The following is a 27,074-nucleotide window of genomic DNA, read 5'->3' on the forward strand; positions in this document are numbered from 1 at the left end:
GATTTTAACAGGTATAAAACACCAGTGGGTAATGTGCAAACAAAGTAAATATTCCAAAAATTAAGAAAATAAAAAATGACGAGGATAATACATGGATCAAGACAGCTGTTAAGTTTTTGCTTTTTAAAACGATTGAGACAGCACGGATGGCAGTCTGGCTATTTCCAATGCAGGATGTGCACAGCCCGCATTTTCAGATGCAACAACATGCTCACTGGGCAGTACAAGTGAAAAAGGAATAAAGAAAAAGGAAAAGATGAAGAAGAGAAAATGAGAAATACACAAGAACAAAAATGATTTTGACAGCATGTACAAGAATTTATGTGAGTGTGTGAGGCCAGGGACGCGGGGACGGTGAGACCCACCCTCACCTCCTGCTCCAGGGAAGGCAGGGGCCTGAGGGGAGCGGTGCTGCCGGACGACCCCAACGTGGTCAGCGCCCCTAACCCAAATTCCACCTACAAGCGTCTAGGCAGATTTTGAGCTACAAATTGTGGTCGCATTTCATTCTGGACCGTTTTACTCACTTCCACCAAGAGTAGCAGGAGAGAATTAGGCTCTGCTCCTGCACCAAAGCATTGTTTAAAAAACTAATGACTGTGGAATACTAAAAGCAACAATGGGGTAAAAGTGACTGGAGGAGAATGTGCTTGACCCGAGCTCACTGGCCGTGTTATCTCACTGACGTTCAGATGCTGGCTGAGCTCTTATGGTACCAGGACAGACAGACCCACAAGGAGGGAGATGTAATGCGCTGCTGTATTTTGATGCCGGGAGCCATGCCTGGTACATGAGGTTCTGGTAATCAATGGTGACAGTGTCAAACACTGTGGGCTAAGTACACATTCGGCTACTCCGCCAAGTCCCAAGGGCAGTCTTCAAAAGACAAAAACAAGCTGGCATTCTTTGGTGGCTCTGCAGACTCAGAGACAAGCATTTGTTGAGTAAAAATGTCACCAGTGACTCCCATGACAAAAGAGGAGGCAGTGGCGTGGGGGCTGGGGCAGGGCTCAAGGCTTCCACTGCTCACTCACCAGTCTGTCCAGGGGGAGAAGGTGGTCCCTGCTTACGTTGCACCGATACATCTACCTTGACTAATGCCTGGGGCCTCAGCAGGTGTTGACAGGTGAGGTGAACAGAGCCAGACTCGGTGTAGCACGGTGCTGGGAGCTATGCCCTCAGCAGTGCCCAGGCTCCTAAATATACCAGCACATCCCCAAGAAGCAGAAGGGGAGTGCGGGCATGTAGATCACAGGGCCCTGTGAGGACAAGCACAGATCATGGCCACGACAAGCCTCTCCCCTTCCTTAAGCCATACAGGTATATCTGGGAGGAACAGAAAATTCATCCAGAGACCGCTAGGTGGGCTCTCGCAGGTGGGACTGGGGTCCACTTCTCTTCTCACTCACAGGGCTGGTCTAGACATTCTTTTTATCAATTCTCTAGCATCTTCTCCTCCAACTTACCAACAACCAGAAAGTAGGATCTGATCTTAGGTAAGTTCAAGAATCACAGAGCACTGCCTTCACGGCGGGCCCAGCAGCATGTGCCAGGTTCTCCGACCGTCACCTCTGGGACCACCATGAGCCCTCTCCAGACTCAAGGACAGAGGCCGTAGGACGGGGGGACACAGCTTCCCTCACTCTCCCCAGCAAAGGGGGACCACTTCTCGGCAAAGACATCTCACCCTCTTCTGCCCGAGGGACAGCACGATAGATACACCAGGAAACAGAGCAGAAGTTGGGGGGGTAGGCAGCCCAAAAGAGCTCGTCTGTACTTCCGAGGCAAAGTGGGGCCTTTGACTTAATCACAGGGACAAAGTGAGAATGAACATTTCCCTGCTCTGTCCCATACACCGTGATACGCCTTTCCCTGCATAAGGAGTTCATTCGGAAGTCCCTGGCGGTGTTTCTGATGTCCTAACTTGGCATGGTGGCTGTCGGGCAAGAAGAGAGGGCCTGAGCCGAACAGGTGCTGGGCCTGGGAGGCAGGAGACACCGGCTCCAGCCCCAGCTCAACCAGCGCCTCGTTCCGCCTCTCGGGGTTTAGCATCTCATCCAAAAGCAAAGGGATGAGACTGTCCCAGGACAGGCTGCCCAACAGAAATGAAATGAGAGCCATGTAAATAAAGTTTCCCAGTTGCCACGTTTAAAATAGTAAACAAAGAAACAAACCAACAAACAAAAAACAAATACTAGAAACTGATTTTAAGAACAGATCTTACTTAATCAACTGTATGTAAAATACTATCATTTTGACATGTAATCAATGTAGGAAGTAAAGAGATAGTTCATATACTTTTGCTAGACAAGCCTCAGCGTCTGATGTGCATTTGACCTACAGCATATCTCAGCTCAGTCCAGCCTCCTACCCAGTGCTCCTAGCATCAGTGGCTTTGGCTAATTTATTGGACAGCAACTCCAGGGTTCCCACCATGGTCCTGGCTGTAAAGCGGGAGTAAGTGTCCACACTAACCCTAAAAGGATCTCTCTGAAACAAAGGCGGATTCACTTTGAAATGTCTGTAAACCAGGGGGCTGCACCTCCCTCCCCCCTTGGCTACAAGACAGACTTCTTCCTTGCTGATCCCTTTCTGGATGTAGGGAAGAAATCCGGCACACAGCCAGGGTGGGCTGGCCTCCAGGTAAACTTACCTGCTGTCTGTGTCCAGTCCCATGAAGTCCTCCTTCTCAAACAGGATGCAGAGGAGGGGAATCTTGCCCCAAAATTCTTGTGGCCACCATCCAGCCACTTGGACTTGAGCAAGATGAAGAGTGACTCAGTGAAGTCCTCGATCCTCTTCTCCACCACCCTGCAGTCCTCGTAGTTTGAAGTACACGTCGGTGAACGGCTGCTCGGCTACCTCCCCATGCAGCACAAAGACAAAGAGCTGAGAGTCATTAAGCGCGGTGCCATACAGCCCCTCTGCACGTGCAGCTTCTCCAAGGCCTTGGCAGAGAGACAGTTGGTAATGGTGACAAGGCCCACGACTTTGCGGTGTGTCTGGAAGACGCTCCACCCATTCTCGGGCACATAGTGGTGCCTGTAGTGGATACAGAATGTCCACTGGGAGCCGCATGGGCTGATATGGCTCACCGAGGTGAGTAGCTGATAGATGCAAAAGAAATTCTCCTCTGAGATGATCTCCATTGGTTGGACCACAACGGGAAGTGTCTGGTGGTCCTCAGCACACTGCACGTAGTCAGGGATGCTCATGTTGCTGGCCCTGCCGAGAGGGGTGAGGAGATCGAGGTATATAATCTGCTGTGTGCTAAGGGCCCATCTGGGTTGCGGTGACCTGGTGTGTACCAGCCAGAAGGCAAGGGAAGCCAAAGCAAATCCGGGGGTACAGTTTGTCCTCAGAGTCTGCACATGGCTAATGTATCTCGGATCAGATTACCCAGCTTTTGGTCTAGGCTTCCTGCCTCTGCAGAGAAGGGTCATTTCTTATTTTCTATTTCCAAGCACCTAGCAAGGCCTTGATGCAAAGTCACTGCTCAAAAATGCTGAATTAAAAATGAACAAAGAAAATTCTTTTCCCAAACCCCTTCAACAGAATATAAAGAAAAGGACCACAGTAGGATTAAAAGATCTGGATTTCTATCCAAATTATTTGAACCCCTAAGCTTCATAATAATGGATAAGAAAATTGCCTAGGGGAAGAGGATACAGTTCAGTGGTACAGCACATGTTTACCATGTACGAGGTCCTGGGTTCAAAACCCAGTACCTCATTTTAAAAAATGAAACAAATAAATACACCTAATTACCCTCCTGAAAAAGTATTTTTTAATTCAAAAGTCAAAAAACACCTTGCAATTGACACAACATTGTAAACTTGACTATACTTCAATTAAAAAAAAATCCTTGCCTTACAAGAATATATCTGAATTACGGATGTTTGCAAATGTAAAATGTCTAGGGTACCACCTGCATAAAAAGAGGTGACTGTACAATTGTACTGTCCCTCCTTAATGAGCTATACTTCCTTTGGGGGAGTTATAACCTCTCAGAGCTAATTTTCTCAGATTAAAAAATACAAACTTTGCCTGATTCTCAGTAGTGATGAATAATCAGATAAGCCAAAGAAAGCATATGACCCACAGAGTTTACTCAATAAATGTTTGTTGAATGAATGAATAAACAAGCAAGTGAATGCTGCTCCCTGCCACAGACCATCATAATGGTACTGCCTGGAAATCCCAAGCCCACGTTCACCCGACTCTGCACTAACAAAGTGGGTGACCTGGGTAGGCCTGTGTGCTTCTCTAAGCCCCAGTTTAATCATGAATAGAAATGAGGGCAATAACACAAACCTCAAATTGTTAGTGAGCCAGTAATGAATTGTACCTCACCACTGCAAGATGGATCCATGAAGGAAAACTGGACAAAAGGATCCATAAGCCCTCTCCATATAATCTCTTACTACCACATGGGAATCAACATTACATCTCAAAATAAAAAGTCTAATTTTTTTAAAGAGGTTATTGAGGTTAGGTGAGCTCACTGTCTCAAATTAGGAACACACAGTACAAATAGGTCAATGCCCAGCCCATGAGATACACTCAGTTATCATTCCCACTGAACCCACTGGTACCTCCAACTTCAGAGCAAGAGGATGGGTCCTCGTGGCAACAGGCCACAGCACCTGAAGCTAACAAAGCTAATGGTGTCCATTTCAAAGAGCCCCTGAAACCACCCTTGTTCTAATTTTCTATTTGTAATTTTTTTTTCCTTTTCATTAAATAGAAACTCCAAATTCCATAGAATTCTTACCAGATATCATGATGGCAGCCCTTCAAAGCCTGACCAAAGAGATCATGATGGCAGAACTTCTTGGTGAAACAATAAAATGAAAAGCTATTTCCACAAGACCTCTGAGTAAATCTACAAGGGAACTTCATCCTGGACTGAGGAAGAGGACTGGGGAAGAGGGGGTAATCTGGGGCATAGAGAACTATGGGCCACCTGTCCCACGATGGGCTTTAGACTCACCCTCACCCTCCAGGAACTTAAAATACACACAGACAGTCTGCTATGGACAAGATTTTTTTTAAACAAATCCCTGAATCCCTAGCAGGTCTTGTTTCTACCGAGACACAAATGGCTTATGTGTATAATGTTTCAGAAAAGCCTTAAAATATTATCACCCCAACTTGACACATCAAGAAACTGAGGTAGAGAAGTTTATCACATTCTACAAGATTAGAGAGAGGCCACGTCAGTCACCATATTTAAATCCAAGCCCCTGCTCCAGTGCTCACACTAGAAAGTGAGACATAATGCCCCTTTCCTGCCCTCTCCCTGCAATCAATCTCTGAAGAGTCTTTTCTGTTTCACCTGGGATCACAATCACATTCATTTTCCACAAAGAGCTATGTCACTCCTTGGAGGACTTATCAAAATCTAAAGGGTTGGGCTGAGAGGAGAGATTTGCATTTTCTGTTTCTCAAAGGAAACATGGCTTTAAAAGAAACTGAAAAGTACTTATCAAGTCTAAGCCCTCATTGTGCAGAGAAAGAACTGGAGGCTCAGATGAGAAGAGGAAAGGGCCTTATTAACAAATATTGCCTCAGCGCAGCACCAAGCCAGCCCTGGGCCCTTCTGGGGGAGGATCTGGGAGGCCCAGGAGAATGAGTGTAATAAAACAGAAAGAGAAGAAGCATACAAGGCCCTGTCTCTACACCACCATACCATGAATTTCCACCAAATTACCCAGTATGGGTGCAGCCAATATTAAGGTTGTCTAAACAGGTTATAGAACCCTGGAATTCTCAACCATAGTTGAAATTCCAAAATTTACTGTGCCTTTTTCCCAGTTCAAGCATCAATTCAGTGGGCACTCTGTACCAGGGACTACAGAGGCCTGAATTTCTCCCAAATACAGATCTCTATTACCACGTGTGCAAACCACATAAAGGCCACCAGAATAAAAGCACCCACAGATAAGATGAAATTACTGAAACTGAAAGCAGCCAAAGAGCATATATTACTAGGAAAAACGGTGCTCCTAGAAATGGACTCATGAACATAGAAAGTAAACTGTGTTTAGCAGGCAGGAAAGGGGGGATTAACAGATACAAATTAGTAAATATAAAATAAATGAGAAGGACCTGCTGTATAACACAGGGAACTATATTCAATTTCTTGTAATGAGTTATACTAAAAACAATCTAAAACATATATATACATATGCATATGTTTATAACTGAATCTCTTCTGTACACCTGAATCTAATATTGTAAATTGACTACACTTAAATAAAAAATAATTTAAAAAAATAGGTAAAAATAAAAACAACGCCATTAAGAAAAAATAAAAGAACACTCTAATCCCCTTAACTGTAGGTGGTAGAGAATTCTGGTTGCAAGCACCAAGTCCACTAGATCACTCCAGCACTGGCTGTCACTCTTTCTGACCATCAGAGAGTCACTTGCTTCACTGAGGTTTCTTTTCTCTTCTGTGAAAGGCTACAGCTGCAACTAACGATGTATAGAATCTCATCATTCACAAGCCCAACAAGTAGTGAGGACTTCCCATGGGCCAGGCAATGGACAGATGAAAAGATAGGGTCCCAGATATATTCATGGATAGAAGAAGTTTATGCCATAAAGACATTAATTCTTCCAGTTTTGATAGACAGATTCATTGCAATTCTGATTAGAATTCCTACCAGATTTTTCTTGGAATGTAACAAGTTAATTTATGATCAGGAATAGCCAAGAAATTTCTTTAGAACCACCACTGGGGAGGGGTGGATAGGTCATTAATTTCCACTGCTCTTTCTGAAGTGATGAAAACGTTCTGGAATAATAATGGTTGCACCACTGTGAATATGCTAAAAGCTGCTGAATTGTACCATTTAAATGGATGGAATTCATGGTGTGTGAACTATATCACAATAACACTGTTACATGAAGAAATATTTCTTGACAATTATTTTTCTGTTTATACCACTAGTCTATCACACAATTTAAGAGAAACAAAAAACCAAAACAAACCAAACTGTGCCAGGAGCTCTTTAGGACTGCAATATCCCTGGGTCTCCAAGGCCTCTGGTGGTGCTGTTCCTCTTAACACACACTAGCTGGGCTGGGCAAGTTAGGGACTGTAACTACCTTTTTAAAATCGAGGATCACTCCTTTCACCCTGGGAGAGGGAAGGAAGGAGGATGTCACAGCCTCATGCCTTAAGCTCATTTTTAACAGAACCAAGCCCTGCTTTCACCACTGTAATCACTCTCACTATAAAAACACGTGACATCAACAAGCACAGCCATGATAACACCTGAAAGTGTTAAAAGTACTTACCTGCAGCAGAAAAACTGAGGGAGGAGACAGAAGCTCGCTCAGCACTGAGGCTCCCTTTTCCCGACTCCAACTGGAGAAGCAGGGCGTTACAGCCAGAGGTTCTCAGCTCAGGGAGCAGTGCCCAGGCCACTGAGCTGGTCCTCCGGGAGCGGGAAAGGGAGAGGAGGGCTGCCCCGGGGGGGAGGGAAAGGGGAGGGACGCGGGCTGCAGCCCTGCTCGGAGGCCAGCCCCAGCCCCAGCCCCAGCCGCCCGCCCCGTCCGGGTCCACAGTCCCCGCCCGCCCGGACACAGCCCTCCCAGGGGCGTGATCGGGCCTGCGGCCGAGGAGAGGAAGCCAGGGAGGAGAGGACTCGCGGGCGGGAGAGGGGAAGGGGACGCCAGCCGCGGACTGAGGGGATCCCGGCTGGGTGAGAGGTGGCAGGTGCACACCTGGCCCTTGGCAGCTGTGGCCGGGGCGCCGGGGCAGGTGGCGCGGGTAGAGGGGTCTGGCCTGAGCAATTCATCTGAACACGGGCTGACTGGCGCCCTTGGGGACTGTGACAGGCGGACCGCCCTCCCGCAGCCGCCTGATCCCTTTCCCGGGAGCCCCCCACCTTGCACTTCCACAGCCAGAGGCCCCGGCCCCAGACAGGAACCAAAGGCCTAACGGGCGACAGAGTTGAGAAACCTTTGGGCCCGATCCCCAGCTAGGATATGGAGCTTCCAACCAGCGGACCACTTGGCACTGACTGCGCGTGCGCAGGAGGGCCATCGATCCTCTCTGGGTACTGTGAGAGAAGGTGGGACAGGGAGGGAGGGAGAAGATGGGAGCGGGTGGAGAGGACGGGAAAATTGGAGAGATACAGATGGACACGATGAGCAGAGAGTAGGGAGGGATCTGGAGAGGGGAGGGTCTTAGCGGAGTTGGAGAGAAAAAGCTTTACCTCTGGGGCACCCCTAGGCTGCAGACCTGCCTCTGTAACATTCTGTAACCCTTCAAGTCCCGCAGCTCAAGTTTTACCTCCCTGATCCAGCCCTCCATCAGATGCTTCTGCAGAAACCCTATGGGGATCACACCCATTGCCCCCACGCGGACCTGGGTTTTCTCTTGCTCTGAGAACCAAGCACCCGCAGGTGTTGTCGCTCAGAACTACCTTGGGAAAGGTACATAATCCCCTTTTACACGCTGGGAAACAGGCAGGCAGGATCACTGCCTTAGCTCCACTGTCCCAGGTGTTGGGCTGGCGGGGAGCGGGATGGTACAAGATCAGAGCCCCAGACAGAGCAGACTGCCTGAGTGTTGGTGCATAGTCCCCATCCCTCCTGGGTAAACCATACCCAACACTAGTGGAAACATCAAGGGCTCACAGTAGTTCCCTGGGTGTGGGAGAGCTGTCCTCATGTGAAGGAAAAGTCCAGCTGGGCTAACAAGCTAAGTCACAAATCTAAGTGTGATTAGTGTCGGTTTAATGATCTAAATTCTGCTGGGCTATCTCATATATCTGAAGTTTAGTGTCAGTTTATTGGGCTAACAACCTAACTCGTAATTCCAAGCTCAACAAGTGTCAGTAATGTGATCTACTACAAATTGATAAGCTCCAGTGTACTGATTCCTTGCTTTTTGTTCTTTGAGCCTTATTGGCTAATTCCCCCTTACTTGTAATTAAGCCTCTAAAACCTCATGTGGACGTCTTGAAGGTGCTCAGAACTTCGGAGCAGGAGCCCCTCTGAGCCCACCGGCATAATACTTCTGAGTACACCAACACCCCGATTGGTGCTTTTCTTGGCTGGCCTGTTTCCATAACACTCAGCTCCAGTGCCCAGCTTTCTAGGTAGATAGGAGTGTTACCAAGTCGAAATTCTTTCTCCTCAGTGTAGGGCAGGACAATAAGTTGGGAGACCAGATGTTGGGGCATGGAATAGCAAGTTTCTGTAGACCTAGATGGCAAACTAATGTCCTGGAAAACCATCTCCCCAAGTCACAATTCAGGCTCCTTTCCTATGTGCTTGGTTGTTGCAAACTTCTTAGTGTAGGAATTCCTTCTTGTTAGAATCCTTTGTTCTTGCAGCTATCTGCGTGGGTCAGATCCCTGCAAACCTCCAACAAAACAAACGTTATTTTCTATTCTGTAATTTGCTATCTTTAAATGAATGAAAAAGTGTTAAATGTCCTTAAAGGTCAGAGGCTTCAGAATAGGCTCTCCTGTATATTTCAGGCTCCAGGCAACATTGATTACAAGCAAGATGAAGCCTAGGAGACAGAGCATAGGGTTAAATTCAAAGGAACAGATCTAATATGGAGTCAGATTTGTTCTGTTCTATTACCCGGCCAGAAGCCACTTGAGGATTTAAATCCGTTTAAGTTAAAAATAACTAAAATTTTAAAGGAATTTACATACATATGTGGGAATGTGCAAAGCATATCTGGAACAGCACCCAAAGGATAGCAAACAGTGGCATCTCCAGAGAGGGCTGAAAGAACAGAAGATGAGGGAAAACTTCTTTCACTTGTGTATTTTTGTGCTCTGTTTGAGTTTTTTTTTTTAACCATTTGCTTGTATTTCTTTTTCAGTTAAAAAAAATGTGTAATGGAACAAAGGAGTAACTAGCATAGCAAATACAGCAGCCATGGAATCACTGAGTCATCACTTTTGATTTAAGCCAGAAAGCATTTATTGACTCTCTCCAATGTGCAGTCGTGTTTTAAGAATTCTTTTAATATAATTATTATTATTATTATTATTATTATTATTATTATTATTATTATTACTACTACTACTACTACTGCTACTACTATTAATATTACTATTATTACTATTATTTTATGAAATAATAACACGGTTTATCTCACCCCTGCCCATGGCTGGTGGAAAACCAACTGAGTTTTTCTTGAGTTGTTTTCCAAGGAGTAGAGATGAGTTTATAAACAGAACACATCTTCAGGGTAAAACAGGCAGAGTGCTTTTCCAGCAGGCCAGACAGCTATGAAGGGTTTTCAACAGAGGCACCCAGAAGCTGAGAGAGAAAGCCTCCAGGACACTACAAAAAGCTGCCCAAACTGCCTTCTCCATGGCACTACTGAAATAGGAAAGAACAAATCTGACTCCATATTTGATCTGTACCTTTGACTTTAACAAAGACAAGTTAATATGCTCCGGTCCTTTCATGGGTTATGATGTCACAGAGGAGATGGACAGGCCAATAAGGAACCACTCTGCCGTGATTACAGAGCCGGAGAAAGGGATGGGCTGCAAGATGTATGACGCAGCCGCAACTGTGCCCGTGCTTCTAGGCAGGTATCCAAAATCGCCTCGACAATGTGTCAAACACTTGTGCCCACGTCCTCATCAACAGACATGTATTAAAGACAAATGGAAACATATAAAAGGCCAATACCCTTGCTGGGTACACCGTCCAAATAACAAAGTCTCAGTTTGACAACTGGCCATCTCGGTTCCCTGGGATTCATTCTTGGAGAACCTTAAAAACCACTCCTCTGTCCTCAAGAAGTACTGCATATTTGTCCTATCTTTGGCTCAGGGATGGAACACGTTCAAGTGAACTTTAATGTCTGCACAGATTTGACTGTCTTTCTCCAGGTTCACTTGTCCATTCCAAAGAGGCCTGAGCTAACTCCATCCTCCGTAAGATCTATTCCCTCCAGGGACAGCTCATTGAGCCTGCAATTAAAAGCCAAGTGAACAAGACTGTCCTCAGCTAAAAAGTTCACCCACCCTTCACTGTTTTCTTAATCTCCTCTCCTGGCTAATTGCAACAGACTAACACCTCCCTCCACCAAGATACCCAACTATGTCATTTTGTCTCCCCAAAGAGAAAGTAAGGTCCATAAAAGAGGAGAAAACTACATAGTCACCTCTGAATTCTTAGCATATAGTAATGTCAATAAATAGAACTCAGATTATTGCTACTTTCCTTTAAAACCATTCTGGTTATTTGAATGAGACCTTGGAAGAGAGGTGTTTGCTGTCCAGTATCTTGATCCACAAGACTCTGGAGGCCTTTTTCGGAATAGCTGTTCACTGATTCATTCAAAACACAACTTATCAATCAAGGAGTAGCTGTGGTTTTCTGCCAGGAGTTTGTGGTCACTCTCATGCCAGAACAGCTTTAAACTATATCCTTACTTTGGATTTGTTATTTTTCCCCTCTTCCAAAAAATTGACTTTCCTTACTTTCTTGTCTTGAGGAATTTTTTTTTTCCTCTTTCACCCTTTAGTAAACCAAGATTCTCAGGATGGGCTAGGCCCATTATATGATCACCCATCCAACTCCTAGTGTGAGAGACCTGGGGCTAAACTCCTGCCCTCCTGTCAAGGCAACTGAAAATCAGTTCAGGAGCCAACCAGCACACCACGGATTCTAATGCTCACTTATCTCCCAGAATCCCTGTTTTCTCGTTTGTCTTGGCTTCTGAGGATTTCCCCTTTCTTGACAATTAGTTGTGCAGCTTGAAAGATGAGGAAGGAAGGTTTTATTTCTCAATCAGCATTTTAAGAAACTTGTCTAATGAAGGTTTCCAAGAGGTTCTACAACCCTCCATTGCCGAGATAGAAAACACACTAGACATTTTCTAAATTTAGCTCTCATGTGCATTTTTTCTTTGCTTTTTTTTCTTAACTGCTAACAGACATTATTTAATTAAAAAAATATAAGGCCCCAAAAAGGATAGAACACTGAAGGGGCAAACAATATTAAAGGGCAAAGACAGAAAAATGACAACTACTCTACAAAGTTAATATAATACATACACTATGTATCAGATCAGCACTTCTCAGTAACAGCTAATTGAAACATGACCATGAGGTAAAATTTCTCTCCTGTCAGGACATGGCCAACAGAAAATACAATTAAACCAACACACTAATATCCTAAGTCTGGCAAGGTACCGAAGGCTACAAGCTAAATGTGTCTTCTTCTGGAAAAGAAGGAGACACACCAGCTCTTCTCTGTGGAGCCGGAGCCCACGGGAGGACGGTGAAGTGAGCTCTGTAAGTACCCAATTAGCAAAGTGAGTGATGAATAAATAGACGTGAGCTTTGTTGACAGTGATGATACTACTATTCATTTGTCCTTTAAAGTATGACTTCACTTTCAGTGATCAATACTTCGGCGTCCTCAGGAGTTGAGATTTTAGGAAAATGCACAGCCTGGGCCCAGACTTCCTCTTTAAGCTCGTGACTCTGCGTAGATATCTCAAGGGCACTCCCAACTCAACCTGCAAAGAGCTGACTTCACGGTGCTCCTCCCATAGCCGTCCTGCCCAGGGCTCCTGGTCGGAGGGTAAGGTCTCCCTGCGTCTCCCAACTCAGGCCCATTACTCACAGATGTGAATGGACCCCTCCTTCAGGGACCAGATATCCTCAGTCACAGAGTACCACCACCCTCAACTGACCTACCAGATACTCACTGGCACTCACTCAGCACTGACTCTGTGCTGGAGACCACACTGCACACTGCACAGTGTATCTCTCTGGATCTCCACAACAGTCCTGGGAATTGGGTACATCACTGCTTCAATTGATTAGATAAATTGTTTCAATTCCTTGCGTGTGTCATTCAAACTGACACGGCTACTAAGCCACAAGCCTGGGCCTGTAAACCACTTGAAAATTGAACACTGCTACACCTCGCAGCCACCCTACTCTGACTCATCACATCACCTCCTGCCAAGCCTTCTTAACTTTTCCAAGCATTCTACAAGACAAATGTGAACTACGAGAGCACCCTACTCTCCTACTTAAAATCTGTCAAGGATGGTGCACTGCCCTTAGGAGAAAGCCCCACCGGGCTTGAGCACAGCCTAAGACCCCAGCGTCCGCGTTCCCTGCGTGGCTGCGCTGCCTCACCCACCACGCAGCTCTACACGTGCCGTGTCCAGGACAGGGATGCTGACTCCGCACAACCCAGGGCTTGTCTCACTCGAACAATGATCACATTCTTCAGTTTCATCTTCATTACTGACTCTCACAAAAATGTTTTCTCATGATGAATCAATATCTTTTTCCTTACAATTTCCCATCATTGATAATGAGCTCCCCCCAAAAGAGAGAAGACCTAATTCTGTCTCCTTATCTGTAAAGTGAGAATAACAAGGAAATATATGAGGTTTTAAGAGAAATAATATTCATGTGAGGCTGAGGGACAATTCCATCATACAGTAAGCACTCAATGTGTAAGTAAGAATATATTGCATTCTAGCAACCTTCAATCAATGTTTTATGACTTTGTCCAACAGACTACTGACAAACTGTTGGACAAACCACTTTGAGCAGATCAGCACTAGCGTACTGGGAGAGGTAAGCGCTGACTCCAGTTACAGCTTCAGCCACCCAGCACTACGGGGCGGGGGCAGTTTGCTCAAACTCTTACATGTTGCTTGAGCATTTAGTCCTCGTTATAGAATAAAGACAGGTGTACTTTAGTCAAATCTCCTGAAACATAAATCTTCAAAGATTGATGCAAATTAGGTTTCAAGTACAACACTCTCACTAGAATTTATTTGAAAATTATAGTCTTAGCTACTCCGCACATCAAAAGGGCATAATCTTAATGTATCTGACTAAATACACTGAAAGGGTTGTTTAAAAGAAATTAAGAAGAAGCCATTCTGAATAAGCTCTCAGTATCATCTGCACAAAGCCCCACCCATGGGTCTCCTTTTTCACTTCCACATAGGTGTTTTCAAGTAGCTTACCTTGGGTCTTGGTTTCTTATAACACGGGGCAGGGAATAGTTGTGGATAGATTTATGTAGCAAATATATACCTAGGGTATTTGCTGTGAAGGAATTCTAGAAATAAGAAGATTGATATATAGTACCACCCATAAGAAACTCAGCCTTTCCATTTACAACAGCATTAAGAATAAAGTGAGAGATACATTTAACAAAAATTTACAAGATTTGTACATTGAACTTTTTGAAGTATCACCAAAATAAATTTTAAAAGATCTACATATATGGAAGACATTCCATTTTCATGGAATGATTGACAATATTATTAAAAATGTTAAGACTCCTCAAAGTGATCTATATATTCAGTGGAATCCCTATCAAAATTCCAGCTAACTTCATTGCAAAAATTGAAAAACTGATCCCTAAATTCATATGGACGTGCAAGGGGCCCAGGACAGCAAAAACAACCTTGAAAAAGAAGAGTAAAGTTGGAGGACTCACTTTAAAGTGTACTAAAATGCTATAGCACTAAGTCAGTATGAAACTGGCATAAGTTTGGATAAATAAATTTAAGAGACACAATAAAAACCCACGGGGAAAACTTTCATTTACAGACAGTTTTCCACCTGGGGGCCAAAAACACTCCATTGAAAGAATAGTCTATTCAACAAATGGTGCAGGGACAGCTGGGTATCTGCAGGCAAAAGAATCAATCTGGAATCTGAACACCCATATTTTATATAACAAATAAAATTAATTCAAAATAGATCACAGACAGAAATGTAAAAATTAAACTTATAAACTTTCTAAAAGAAGACACAGTATAAATCTTTGTGGGCCTAGGATAGGCTTTGGTTTCCTGGATACAATACCAAGAGCACAAGTGATAGAAGAAAAAAGCAGATAAACTGGACTTCATCAAAATTAAAATTTTTTATTACAAAGGACATCATCAAGAAAGTGAAATGACAGGGGAAATGGTTATCTCAAGTCAGAGAGGGCTTAGCAAGAAAAATAAAATAAATCATTTCATCTATCTGCCTCCCCTGTAAAGAAATTGTTTTAATGTTTAAAAAAATATAGTGAAAAGACAGTTTGCAGAATAGAAGAAAAATTTTGCAAAGCATGTATCTAATAAGAGAGTAGTATCCAGGATATATAACGAATGCTTTCAACTGAACAATACAAGGAAATAGACACAATTTTAAATTTACCATGAATTTAAATAGATATACAAATGGCCAATAAGCATATGAAAAGATGCTCAGCATCACTAGCGAAATCAAAATCAAAATGAGATCTCATTTTACACCCACTAGGATGGTTATAACCAAAACATGGACAATAACAAATGTCATTCAGGAGGCAGAGAAACCTCATATGTGGCCAGGGGAAAGGGACAATGGTGCAGCTTCTTTGGAGAAGTCTGGTATTTCCTCAAAAGCTTAGAGTTATATGGCTCAGCAATTCCACTCCTATATGTAGAGTCATCCCTCAATACCCTTGGGTAGTTGGTTTCAGGAACCCCACACCCTGGATACCATAATCCAAGGATGTTCGAGTCCCTTTACAATCAGCCATCTGGATCCATGTAGTGGAAACTACAGATATGGAGGGCCAAATGTACAGCCAAAAGAATGAAAACATATTCTCATAAAAAATTTCACATCAATATTCATAGCAGTATCATTCAGAGTAGCCAAAAGTTACTAACAATATCCATCCATCAATGAACGGATAAACAAAATTACCAAGAATAGGCCCACAAACTTTTGGTCATTGAAACTTTGACAAAGGAGGTGACAACATACAATGGAGTAAAGACAGCCTCTTCAGCAAATGGTGTAGGGAAAACTGAACAGCTGCATCTTAATCATTGAAGTTGGACTACTGCCACACAGCATACACAATAAAGAATTAAAAATGTGTTAAAGACTTAAACATGTAGACAAGACACTGTAAACCTCTTAGAAGCAACCATAGGCAAAACATCTGACATACATCTCAGCAATGTTTTCCTAGAGCCGTCTACTCAAGCAATAGAAAAACAACCAAAAATATACAAGAGGGATCTAATTAAACTTACAAGCTTTTGCACAGCTATGGAAACAGTAAGCAAAACAAAAAGACAACCAACCTATGGAATGGGAGAAAATATTTGCAATAAATGAAACTGCTAGTGGCTTAATTCCCAGAATATGTAAGCAGCTTTTACAGTTAATATGAAAAAAAACAAACAATCAATTCAAAAATTGGCAGAAGTCCTAAAGAAACATTTCTCCAATGAAGACGTACAAATGGCCAGTAGCCACATGAAAAAATGTTCAATATCATTATCAGAGAAATGCAAATCAAAACTGCAATCAAGTATCACCTCTCACCAGTCAGAATAGGCATCATTCAGAAGTTCACTGACAATAAATACTGGAGAGGCTGCGGAGAATTGGGAACACTCCTACACTGTGGAGGGAATTCAGTTTGGTGGAGCCATTGTGGAAAAGTGTATAGCTGTTCCTCTAAAGACAAAAAATTGACCTCCCATATGAACTAGCAATGCCATTCCTGGGCATATATCCAGAAGGAGCCCTAATTCAAAAAGACACCTACACCCCAATGTTCACAGCAGCACTATTTACAATAGCAGAACATGGAAACAACCGAAATGTCCACTGAGAGATGACTGGATTAAAAAGGTTGTAGCATATTTGTCCAATAGACTACTATTCAGCCATAAAATAATAATAAAATAATGCAATTTGTAGCAACATCAATGGACCTGGAGAATGTCATTCTAAGTGAAGTAAGCTATAAAGAGAAAGGAAAATACCATATGAGATTGCTCACATGTGGAATCTAAAAAAAAAACAAAGAAACAAAAAGATAAACTTATCTACAGAACAGAAACAGACACAGAGACATAGAAACCAAACTATGGTTACCAGAGGGGAGAGGGTGTGGGAAGGAATAAATTGGGAGTTCAAGATTTGCAGATACTGAGTATGTAACAAATAAACAGCAAGTTTATACTGTATAGCACAGGAGAATATATTTAATATCTTATAGTATCTTGTGTTTAAAAAGAGTATGAAAATGAATACAGGTATGTTCCTCTTTAACTGAAGTGTTGTGTTGCACACAAGAAACTGACACAAAATTATAAACTGACTAGACTTCAATGAAAATATTTTTAAATAGACCAAAAACGAATAAAAGGAAAATGACATTATCAAACAAAAAGAATAAAGTACTAATTCAAGCTACAATATGGATGAACCTTGAAACTTTATGCTAAAAAGCCAGACACAAAAAGTCAAATAGTGCCCTTTAAGGTGAACTGTATCTAAGCTTTTATTTTACTACTCCTGTAAATTTTCCGGTGGTTTGAAATCTATCAATATCAAAATAAGATGTATTATACATTAAAAGCTTAAAACACTTCCTCACAGGAGGGCTTTTATTATTAAATTCAGAAACGCATATAAAGCTCTTGGAAAAACACTTTGCACCTCCACACACAATCACTGCTGTCACTGCCACTCAGAGGGTGGTGCCAGCACTGATGAGAGCAGCCTCCACTCGCTCCCCTGCAGAAAGGAGTGAAGGCCTGAGCTCTGACAGGCAGGGTGAGCGTGAACCTGGGTCAGACACAGCCATGTCCCAGGCTCTGCGTTACCCAACTTTCTTATAAAAACTGCAACATGAAATGTAAACATGCTAGAGGGATGTATCTTACAACACAGGGAATACAGACAATGTTTTACAGTAACTATAAATGGAGCATCTATTGTACACCTGAAACTAATATCATATTTTAAATCAGCTATAACTTTCTAAAAAATTAATAAATATTTCTAAATTGTTTTCACTTTAATATTCAATTCGGTTTTTAAGTAACTACTAAACAGCTTAGAATGTATAAAAGCATTTAATTGTGCTGTTTGTTTACATAATTATTCACATTCAGCCTCTTGCTAAAGAGAATTTAAACAATTCTTTTAAAAACAGCTTAACAACCTTAACAACAAAAAGGCAAACCTGAGAGTGAAGAGAAAATGGAGATTCAATACTTAAATGAAACCAGGGGGAGATAAACTCATAAAAATGGATTCCATGAAGTCAGAGCAAGTGTTAAAGGCTGACTAGAAATTCAGCTGTAGGATTCTTGGCAGCTAAACCAAAAAGAAAAGATGATGGGGCGGGTGGTAGAGCGTGTGCTTAGCGTGCACGGGGTCCTGGGTTCAAGCCCCAGGGCTTCCACTAACAGATAAATACATCTAATTACCTGCCCCCATAAAAGATCACCAAAGAAAAGAAAAAGAGAAATTTCTTTCCCAAAAAACCCTGATATTAAATTTGGATTAAATACTTAAAAAAAGCAAAAAAGAAAAATAGAAAAGATAAGTGACACTGTGAAGGAAAACCACAGCTGGTCTAACAAGCTAAGTCACAAATCTAAGTGTGGTAAGTGTCGGTTTACTGATCTAAGTTTTGCTGGGATACCTGGTAAATCTGAAGTTTAGTGTCAGTTTACTGGGCTAATAAGCTAACCCGAAAATCCAAGGTCAACAATTGTCAGTAACGGGATCTGTTCCAAATTGATAAGTTTCAGTGTACTGATTCCTTGCTTTTTGTTGTTTGAGCCTTATTGGCTGATAGCCCCATACATGTAATTAACCGTATAAAACATCATGTGCACATCTTGGAGGGGCTCAGAGCTTTGGAAAAGAAGCCCCTCTGAGCCCACCAACGTAATAAATCTCAATACTCCAACCCTCTGAATGATTCTTGTTTCTTGGCTGGCCTGTTGTTTCCATAACAACACAAGGGATAATGCCCGTGAGATAAATCTGCAGTGGCTGCTGGCAGGTCCCCATGTCTCACGTGGGAAAATCTGAAACATCCTTCTCAATACTCAGAGTCATCATAAGCCCACCCCAAACCTGCAGCCTTTAAATGCAGGAGCACAGGTAGGGCCTGGCCTTTGCTGTCTCTGTGTCATCACAGTTAGACAGGATGGAAGGGGGAAGAGCACAGCCATTCAAGGAAGGCCACCGCAATTAACAGAAAAATGGTGAAGGATTCAAACCCCAATAGGTCTTGAGGCTCAGGATGAAGAGATTTAACTTCTAGCAGATCTTGAGATTCAGTAAACACCCATTGTAATAGTAATGTGGTGAATAACATGCCCCAGGCAACATGGCAGTCCCAATGATAGCTACAAAAGGTCAAAGGGTGGGAAATGGCCAACTCCCTGGAAATCCCAGCCCCTTGCCCTAAGGCTGGTCCTTCTACTTATTAGCATATGAAACCACCAAGCCCAAGAAAACAAGCAACACAGCGCCACCTCGTGGTCACCAATCTCTTTCCCTCTTTGGTGAAGGCCCACACTCTGTGAAGTGTATACCTACTTCTAATCTGAGCATCAAACCCCCACACCTCGTGAAGTTTCTCTTGCCTATCAATTTATCTCTCTGAATAAATATACCTTTACTCAACACTGGCTTGCTCTTGAATTCTTTACTGCATGAAGTCAAGGAACAAAATCTGGTGGGGCACATCCCAGGGACTCAACAAAAGCCTGGGACACAGCCCTTCTCATGCCCAACCTTTTTTTATTCTTGTATCAACAGGACTGGTCTGTGAAGGGAGGTCTGAGACCCCAGCTAAGAGACAGAAGCAGCCTCCAGGGCTCCAGCTTGCAGGCAGCCTCTCCCCCAGCATGGGTCTTGGGGCCTGCCCGGTTCTCTGTGTTTCTCTGTTGTGCTGACTCCCCAGCCAGACAGCGTACTCCTAGGCCTGTCCCCACAAAACCCTTCTCTCCAAAATACAAGCACATCATGTCACAATCCTCTTGTTCAACCAGGAAATGTTCAGCCCACTTTTTTCCTCCCCAATAAAGTACCCAACTGTCCTCCTTCCCATCACATCACTTCTTTTTTTGTGAGAACTCTGCACTCGCCACACCCCATCCTGAACACAGGTGTCTTGCTAGCTGTGACCGAGATGTTTCTTTCTCACATAGCCTGCGTCCTTTCTCTTTCCCTTTATTACCTTAAAAAAGCCTTTCCTGAGTCACCCACCCCACTGATTCTGAACTCACAAAGTGCTGAGGTTGCAGTCACTATGTGCATACATCCCAGTTTTGGTTAAGTTTCCATCGCAAGATCTTCATTAAGGAGCTGCATCAAGAAGTTTAAAGAGGCTATTCTTACATCTGAGTGGAGGAGCCTGCAAAAAATTTACATGGCTTTGAAGAGAGAGTTAACCAGGGACAGAGAAGTCACGGGTCCTAGTCAAAAGTTTCATGAGGCAAAATGTTCTCCCAAGGCTCAGAGTGGCTTCTGAACATGGAGTCGGCAGGAAGGAGGTGACAGGCAGTGATTAGGGTGGGTGATACAGGGTACGCTCCCCCAGCCGGGAAAGAATAGGTTTTTTTCTAGTTTTCCAAACAATTTCTTGCTGCCTTTCTTCCCTTATTACCACATACCATTTCCTACGAATTAAGCATATCAATGTAAGTCATTTGGGGCACTTGGGAGAAGCTACACGATGCCATTCACAGGGCCGGGACATGACAGCCACACCTGTCAAGGTTGAAAGACCAGTGGGAATATTTCCATGGTAATCATGGGCATGCAGCAAACTCCCCAGCTTCAATGACCTCCTCTCAAAGTTGGCGCCAATAAAGCTACCAGTCAAAATGCGTGATGATTATGGCCAACATCTGTTTATTAGTTAAGTGCCCGAGACAGCTGTCGCTTAATGGGGAATGAGTACGATCAACGAGGCCCTGTCCACCTGGCCACACGCGCCCTGCCTTCCTGCTTTGGTGCAGCAGCAGAGTTTGTTAAGCTGAGGTGAACGCCCCCACAGCAGCCCGACGGGAAAGCTCCCAGCTCTGCACGGCGAGATGTGTTCCTTTCCTTCTCAGAGCTGATCACAGTTTGCTGTCGTCTGTTTTTATGTTTATCCCTTTTGTAACTGCCTCTCCTCCGGAGATTTTGCTCAAGCAGCACGGGGCCAGTTGTGTCTTGCGGCCTGCCGGATATTTTGGGCAGGGAAACAGCCGAGCCCACATCTGGCTCTGGTACTGAACGGAGAATGCACAAGGCCCAGGAGCCCATGCTGAACCGAGGCCCCTGCATCCAAAATTATGGTCTGACTTTGGGCAAATTACATAGTCTTTTTTACCCTGAGATTCCTCATCTGTCTATGAAAATAACTGCCCATGGAACACAGAGTTACAAGTATTAAAGGAAATCACCAAATTCACAACCTAGCCAAGGGGCTACCAGTGCATCCTCAACAGATAAATACTGCCTTTACAGTTCTGACACACGCCAAGCTTGGTGGCCGCACAAAGTGTAAACTGCTAAGTGCCAGTGTGTTAAGTGTTTCATGTGTGCTATAATACCCTTTAGAACTTACAACAATCCCAGGAAGTAACGAATATTATCATGCCCATTTCACAGATTCACCAACAGGTTAAGAGTGGTTACATTCTAGTCCAAGGCGCTACGGTGAGGTAATGGCGATTTCAACGTGAATATGGCCCCAGGCCTGGGCTCCATCTCTGTCCCATCCACCTGACCACTTGCCTATGAAATCCACCTGTCCAATACCCAAGTTTGAAGCCGGCCAGCTCTTAAATGCAATGTGTGCCACCGTTTGTCTATGTTCCTTAATTACCATAAACAGTTCTCAGAAAGCACTTCAGAAAGGAAAGTTGGACTCACGTCCCTGCCCACAAAGAAGAGGAATTCTGCCTTGCCTTCTCCTGTAACGTGCAGAAATCCTTCCCATTCACCACCGAATACTTTTGTATGCTCCCTCTGTGTTCATGTTTGCACACGGCTTATTAAAGTAGAAGTTACCTGCAGTAATTCCATCTCGGTTCCTTTCCAAGGTTCCAGATTATCCATAATCAGGGTAATATGATAATTTTCTGTGAACGAAAATACTACAATGTGAATGAAAATACTGCAACCATGTCACTAAACAAAGAATGCTGAAAACAAGTCATCAGCGACTGCTGCCGCACCCCAGTGAAAACAGGCCTGCAGCCACTCACAACGGTGCCCTCTGAGCAGACTCAGAATAAGAAAGGACAGATTACTGGCCCTAGATAGCTAGGTGCTTGTCTAAAGAATATATTCAGTGAGCCCAAATGTTGGCTTCCTCCCATATATTGAAAAGCACTAAATTCTTGAACGTGAGATACCTGGCTTTCTTTAGATAACAAGCAATGTTTTATTGTTCTAACTACCTGGTCTTTGTTGTAAAGCTCCTATATAATCCTAGCTTCTCCACTACTCTTGGGAGCAGTCCCTCAGAGTGTTCCGAGAGGCGGTCATCCTGGCTCGAGTCCTCCTGACAAATAAAACATAACTCTTAATATTCAGGCTGCACGTTTATTTCAATCAAGTCCCAGAATAGACACAACTCATCAATTCTGTAATGGGACACACTGGATCAGGAACCAAAAGAGTGTAGTAGTCCCGAAGAACTACGGCTCCCTCTTTCTTCCTGTCATTATACAATCCCACCAGAACTCATTACTATGCTGTCTGCTCCTCTGGCAACCAAACTCATAGAAGAATGAACTCAGCAGAGCACCATGCTGGGGAGAATCCCCCGCAGCAGCACTGCAGGCTGCCTGCCCTCCCGCACGCTCTGCCGACCGCTAGTGTCCTCCGTGGAGACCAGGTCAAAAGAGCTGTTCCCAACAACTGCAAAGTCCCACATATTAAATAAAAACATTTTATTTTATACGATATGTTACATATATACCCATCTCTGAAAACAGCTTTGCCAGAAGCCCAAACCTTCAATATTAATATGCAAAGGCAAACCCGGTCCCCAAGGGAAAACAAGTCTTAAGACGACGCTAAGGCCTCCAAAGTCCTCTCCACGACAATGAACCAATCTGCCTGCAGGTCTGCAGCTGCAGGAGGCTACATGTCTGCTTTTAAAGCAGCCCCTTCCTGCCCTCGTGTGCTACAATGCCCTTTTATGCCCTCCCATCGCAGGGCAAGAGCAGCCGCTGCAGAAACTTGCAGGGGGCTCAGAGCCAGGGATTATGCCCAGGTCACACTGCAAACCTACTGCCCGCCTCACAGCCCCCAGCCAGCAGGTCACCTGGAAGTCACAGCAAGTGCCCCAATCCAGAAGTCTCTTCATTTGCCAGCACAACTGATCACTGGTCTCCAACCTTCGTCAGTTTTGCACAAAACAGCACCTTCTACTGTGAAGCGGGTTGTTTTCGCTTCTGTGCCCCATCCTTACTGGAAACGTTAAGGGAAACCAAAAGGCCTCTTCTCAACCCTTTTCTGATGACACCCTCCCACCCACAATACTCATATGCTCAAGAGTTTGGATCCACGTGATTTTGTTTCCCTTATGCTAAGTGGCTCAAAACACTGCGGGATTCTTTCTCCTTTGAGTGTATTAGCACTCAGTTTCTCGGCTTTAATCTGTTTTGGTCTCTCTCTTCAGTGTCCCTAGAAGTTGCCACCTCTTACTCCCTTCAGCAGCCTCCCTCCCAACATCTATTCTAGGGAATCAGCTGTGATGAGGGGCCCGGGGGCAGTCACAGAAGATGCAACTAAGGCACAGAGAGGCTACATAATTTGCCCAAGAAATCACCTTGAGCCACCAACAGAGTGTGTCATGTCCATCTATTTAACAGTTATGCTAAGCAAGTTAACTTTTTGTAGATTATGTTTATAAACAGATGAGAAATCAAAATTCATACAAGGACACACATCAACTCTAAGATGTTCATTAACTCCACTGTTTTGTTTCAATTTATTTTATTTCTATTAAAAAATTGAGAACCCCTGCAGCCTATATAGCAAAATATTACTGGGTTTTAAATCCAGAATATAGAGGGGTTATGTCATTACTCATTCTTATATGTATGTTCAGAAGACAAAATGATTTGAAAGTCTCTCTCCCCGCCACCTACTCACTACTGGCTCTCACCAGAGCTCCCAGATCACACATCTAATACCGTTTCACTTTACCCACAGCTGAACTCATCAGTTTTCCCCCAGAACTCCCTCTGCAGCTTTCCGTCCTCAGAACACAGCAGGACCATTATTTAACTCATTAATCCACCCAGAAACCTGGGCCTTACTCCATCCTACATTCACAGACAGCATTCATCCTTTCCTTTTAACCATCAAAACATGCCTTCAATCTGTTCGCTTTTACCCACTGACTGTCCTACCGCTCAAGTGGAAGCCACCAACACTGCCCACCTGGACCCACGAGTCTCCCAAGTGGCCCCACAGCCACTCTTCCCTACTTTAGACAAATGGGATTGTGTCACTCCCTCGCTTTTTGGACTCTTCAGACCCAATTTTCTTAGAAGAAACTTCAATTTCTTCACCTGGTGAAGGTCTTTGCCATGAAACTGTCAGCTCAGGGAGGGCAGGACCCGCCCTCTCCCCTTGGCCCCGCCCTCTGGCAGAGCTTCAGCTTGGGAGGACCTGCTGAGCTAAATCAGCCTGTATTATAAACCTGGTCTTGAGTTCTTAGCAAACAACTTCACTTATCCATACAAATCCAACGTAGATTAGAAAGATTTTAGATGTTGAGCTAGACAATTGATTTGGGGATTTTGCACTGGCAACCTGCAAGTATATGTTCTAATGATTGTGTCTTGTTAAAACCACACCCAGATTAAAGGAGTATTTGTGGAATGTCTTCGGAGAAAAAGGGACTGTACTTTTACAGATTTTATGTTTTATTACATGAACAACCAGGACAGGGTCACAAATGGAACCGCCTCACAAGTGACAGAAGACAGGTGAGACGCATATAGCAACAGGTCACAAAGATGGTAAGAGCAAAGTTGTTTATCCAACCCCCGAAAAAATTCCTCCAAGAACAGAAAACTCACAATTTTGAAAATAAAATTCTATCATCTAAAGAAAGAAAATAAATAATCCTCTTCATCAGGGTTTCAAGATCTGACTGCAGAGTTATTAGCAGGCCATACTGAATCCTAGCACAGAAAAATCAGATGGACTAGTGGTGAGTAAGTCCCAGGAAAACGGCAGTAATTCCTTCACTTGAAAGAGGACACACACTCACTTGTTGAAGGTGACTGTAAACAGCATTCTGCAGAAATTCAGATGATTCAGACACCGCTTCTACATGGTGATGACACGGAAGGACGGCTTGGATGCATGCTTCTAACTGAGTCACCGGCATTCTTACACTGCAGGGGGAAATGGAGGCCCTCAGCCAAGAGCACAGATGTTCCTGTCATGTATCCCAGATCGTGCCTCGGGGACTCAGTGTCCTGTAGCAGTCCGGCCCCAGGCGAAGACCCGCAGCGTGGCCCAAGCAAGCAGGAGGGGCACTGTGCTTGAGAAATCCCATCCCCGATGGGGGCAAGACGGGCTGGTGGGGTTGTGTGAACCTATAAATGCTCATAGAAATAAACCTGCATACATTCACGTGATAAAATTAACTGTAGCAGGCTATTTAACAAAATTTCAATTATTAGTGTTAATTTTACCATTCCTCTTGTCCCCTGCACTCTGAGACAGGCTTAGGCTCTCTCACACATGCAGCTCTGATGCAATAGTTGTGAATTTATTTTATTTTGCTACAAGTGTTTTCGCTCCTAGTGTCGCTGTGACTGTCGTCTCTTAACACAGTCAGATGTCTTCCTGGATCTCTCCCTGTGTTCCTTGCTCCTGCTTCTCAGATCCTGAGATAAAGAACAGGTGAAGGCATATGACTGGGAATGTCAATGTGGACTTGATCAAAGTCCTCAGTGACCCCCTAGGTGAGTGCTGCCCACCCCTTACCTTCAATTCTCAAGGTTCTGCCCAGGGTGACATCCAGACAGGAGAGATTCCTGGGCCCAATTAAGAGCTGTGTGGCTTGGGTGCGGGGAAAGGTGCAGGAGCTGGTTCCGTAGACGGTCACTTCCATATCTCTGCTACTCTCTCTCCCGAGGCCCCGCTGCCAAGCCCCCAGGCTCCCTGATCTTCTGTCCTTCTCTTCTACTCTAATTCAAGCCCATTTCCTCTTCCTTTATTCCCTGATTATCCCCAGCTGGAGTGATTTTCCCATCACAGATTCTGAAAAATTTTCCTGCAGCTGAAAAACAGGTCTCCAGAGGTCAATGCCCATATGGTGGTTCCTGAAGAGAGCCCCTGGTTAGGGGGACCCTCACCAACACTCACGGGGCATCAGACATGTTGCAGGGTCAACCACCACCAACAAGAGTTTGCTGTGACCTCAAAGCACGCACAGCATCCCTGCTCACTAAAGTGTAGTTTTAGTCCTTTATTAAGAAGCAAAAATAAAATAATTGCTCATGTTTCTTACTAAAATTATTTATGAGGTAGAAAAAGTAATTCTAATAGAAAAGAACAAATTTCACTCCATGTTAGATGTGTTCGTCTGACTTTAAACCTGTACCTTGTTTTCTAGGCTCAGATTTGCTGTTTCTGCACCTTTTGTAAAAGAATGTTGCCTTTAGCCTGAAATACCCAGGAGGGCCTATTCTCCGGGCTCTGATCTTTAAGGATATTAGCTCTTCTACACTTATGTACAGATGGCAAGTTGCAAACTAGAGAATAACCTTTCTTTTTTTTTGGAAGTTATACGGGGGCACCATAATTTGACCCACATGGACAGCTGCAGGAACAAAGGATTCCAAGGACAAACAATTCGTACAGCAAGAAGTTTGCAACAACCAGCCACATCCCCGCTGCTTTTAGTATAAAAGGAGACTGAATTCTGCCTTGGGGAAGAGAGTTCTACTGGATATCAATATGCCATTTTCTGGGTCTGCCGTCTTTTCAAATAAAGTCACTATTCCTTACTCCAACATCTCATCTCCCGATTTATTGGCCTGTCATGCAGCAAGCAGAACGAGTTTGGACTTGGTAACAAAGTGACTGCATTAGAGGTAGTATGTCTCCACTGTTTCCTCATTTCCAGAATGTCACAACCTATCAGTTTTATATGCTGTTTAACAACACGAACAAAAAATCTATTATACGGAACTGATTCCAAGAAATAAAATTATTTCTACTCCTTCAAACATTTTTTTTATTTTGTTTTGT

The 27,074-nt window shown here is 43.9% G+C and overlaps 1 long non-coding RNA gene across 1 annotated transcript; it reads right to left on the bottom strand.

The window, feature by feature from the left end:
* Positions 1–2,972: 2,972 nt before the first annotated feature.
* LOC140694319 (uncharacterized) lies at positions 2,973–25,212 on the bottom strand. Its single transcript, XR_012070050.1, has 3 exons — positions 25,081–25,212; positions 21,855–21,925; positions 2,973–3,225 (listed from the first exon to the last, which is right to left on the bottom strand). It is a non-coding gene; the product is annotated as an uncharacterized lncRNA (long non-coding RNA).
* Positions 25,213–27,074: the final 1,862 nt, after the last annotated feature.

This window comes from Vicugna pacos, unplaced genomic scaffold, assembly GCF_048564905.1.
Source record: "Vicugna pacos unplaced genomic scaffold, VicPac4 scaffold_21, whole genome shotgun sequence".
NCBI lineage: Eukaryota > Metazoa > Chordata > Mammalia > Artiodactyla > Camelidae > Vicugna > Vicugna pacos.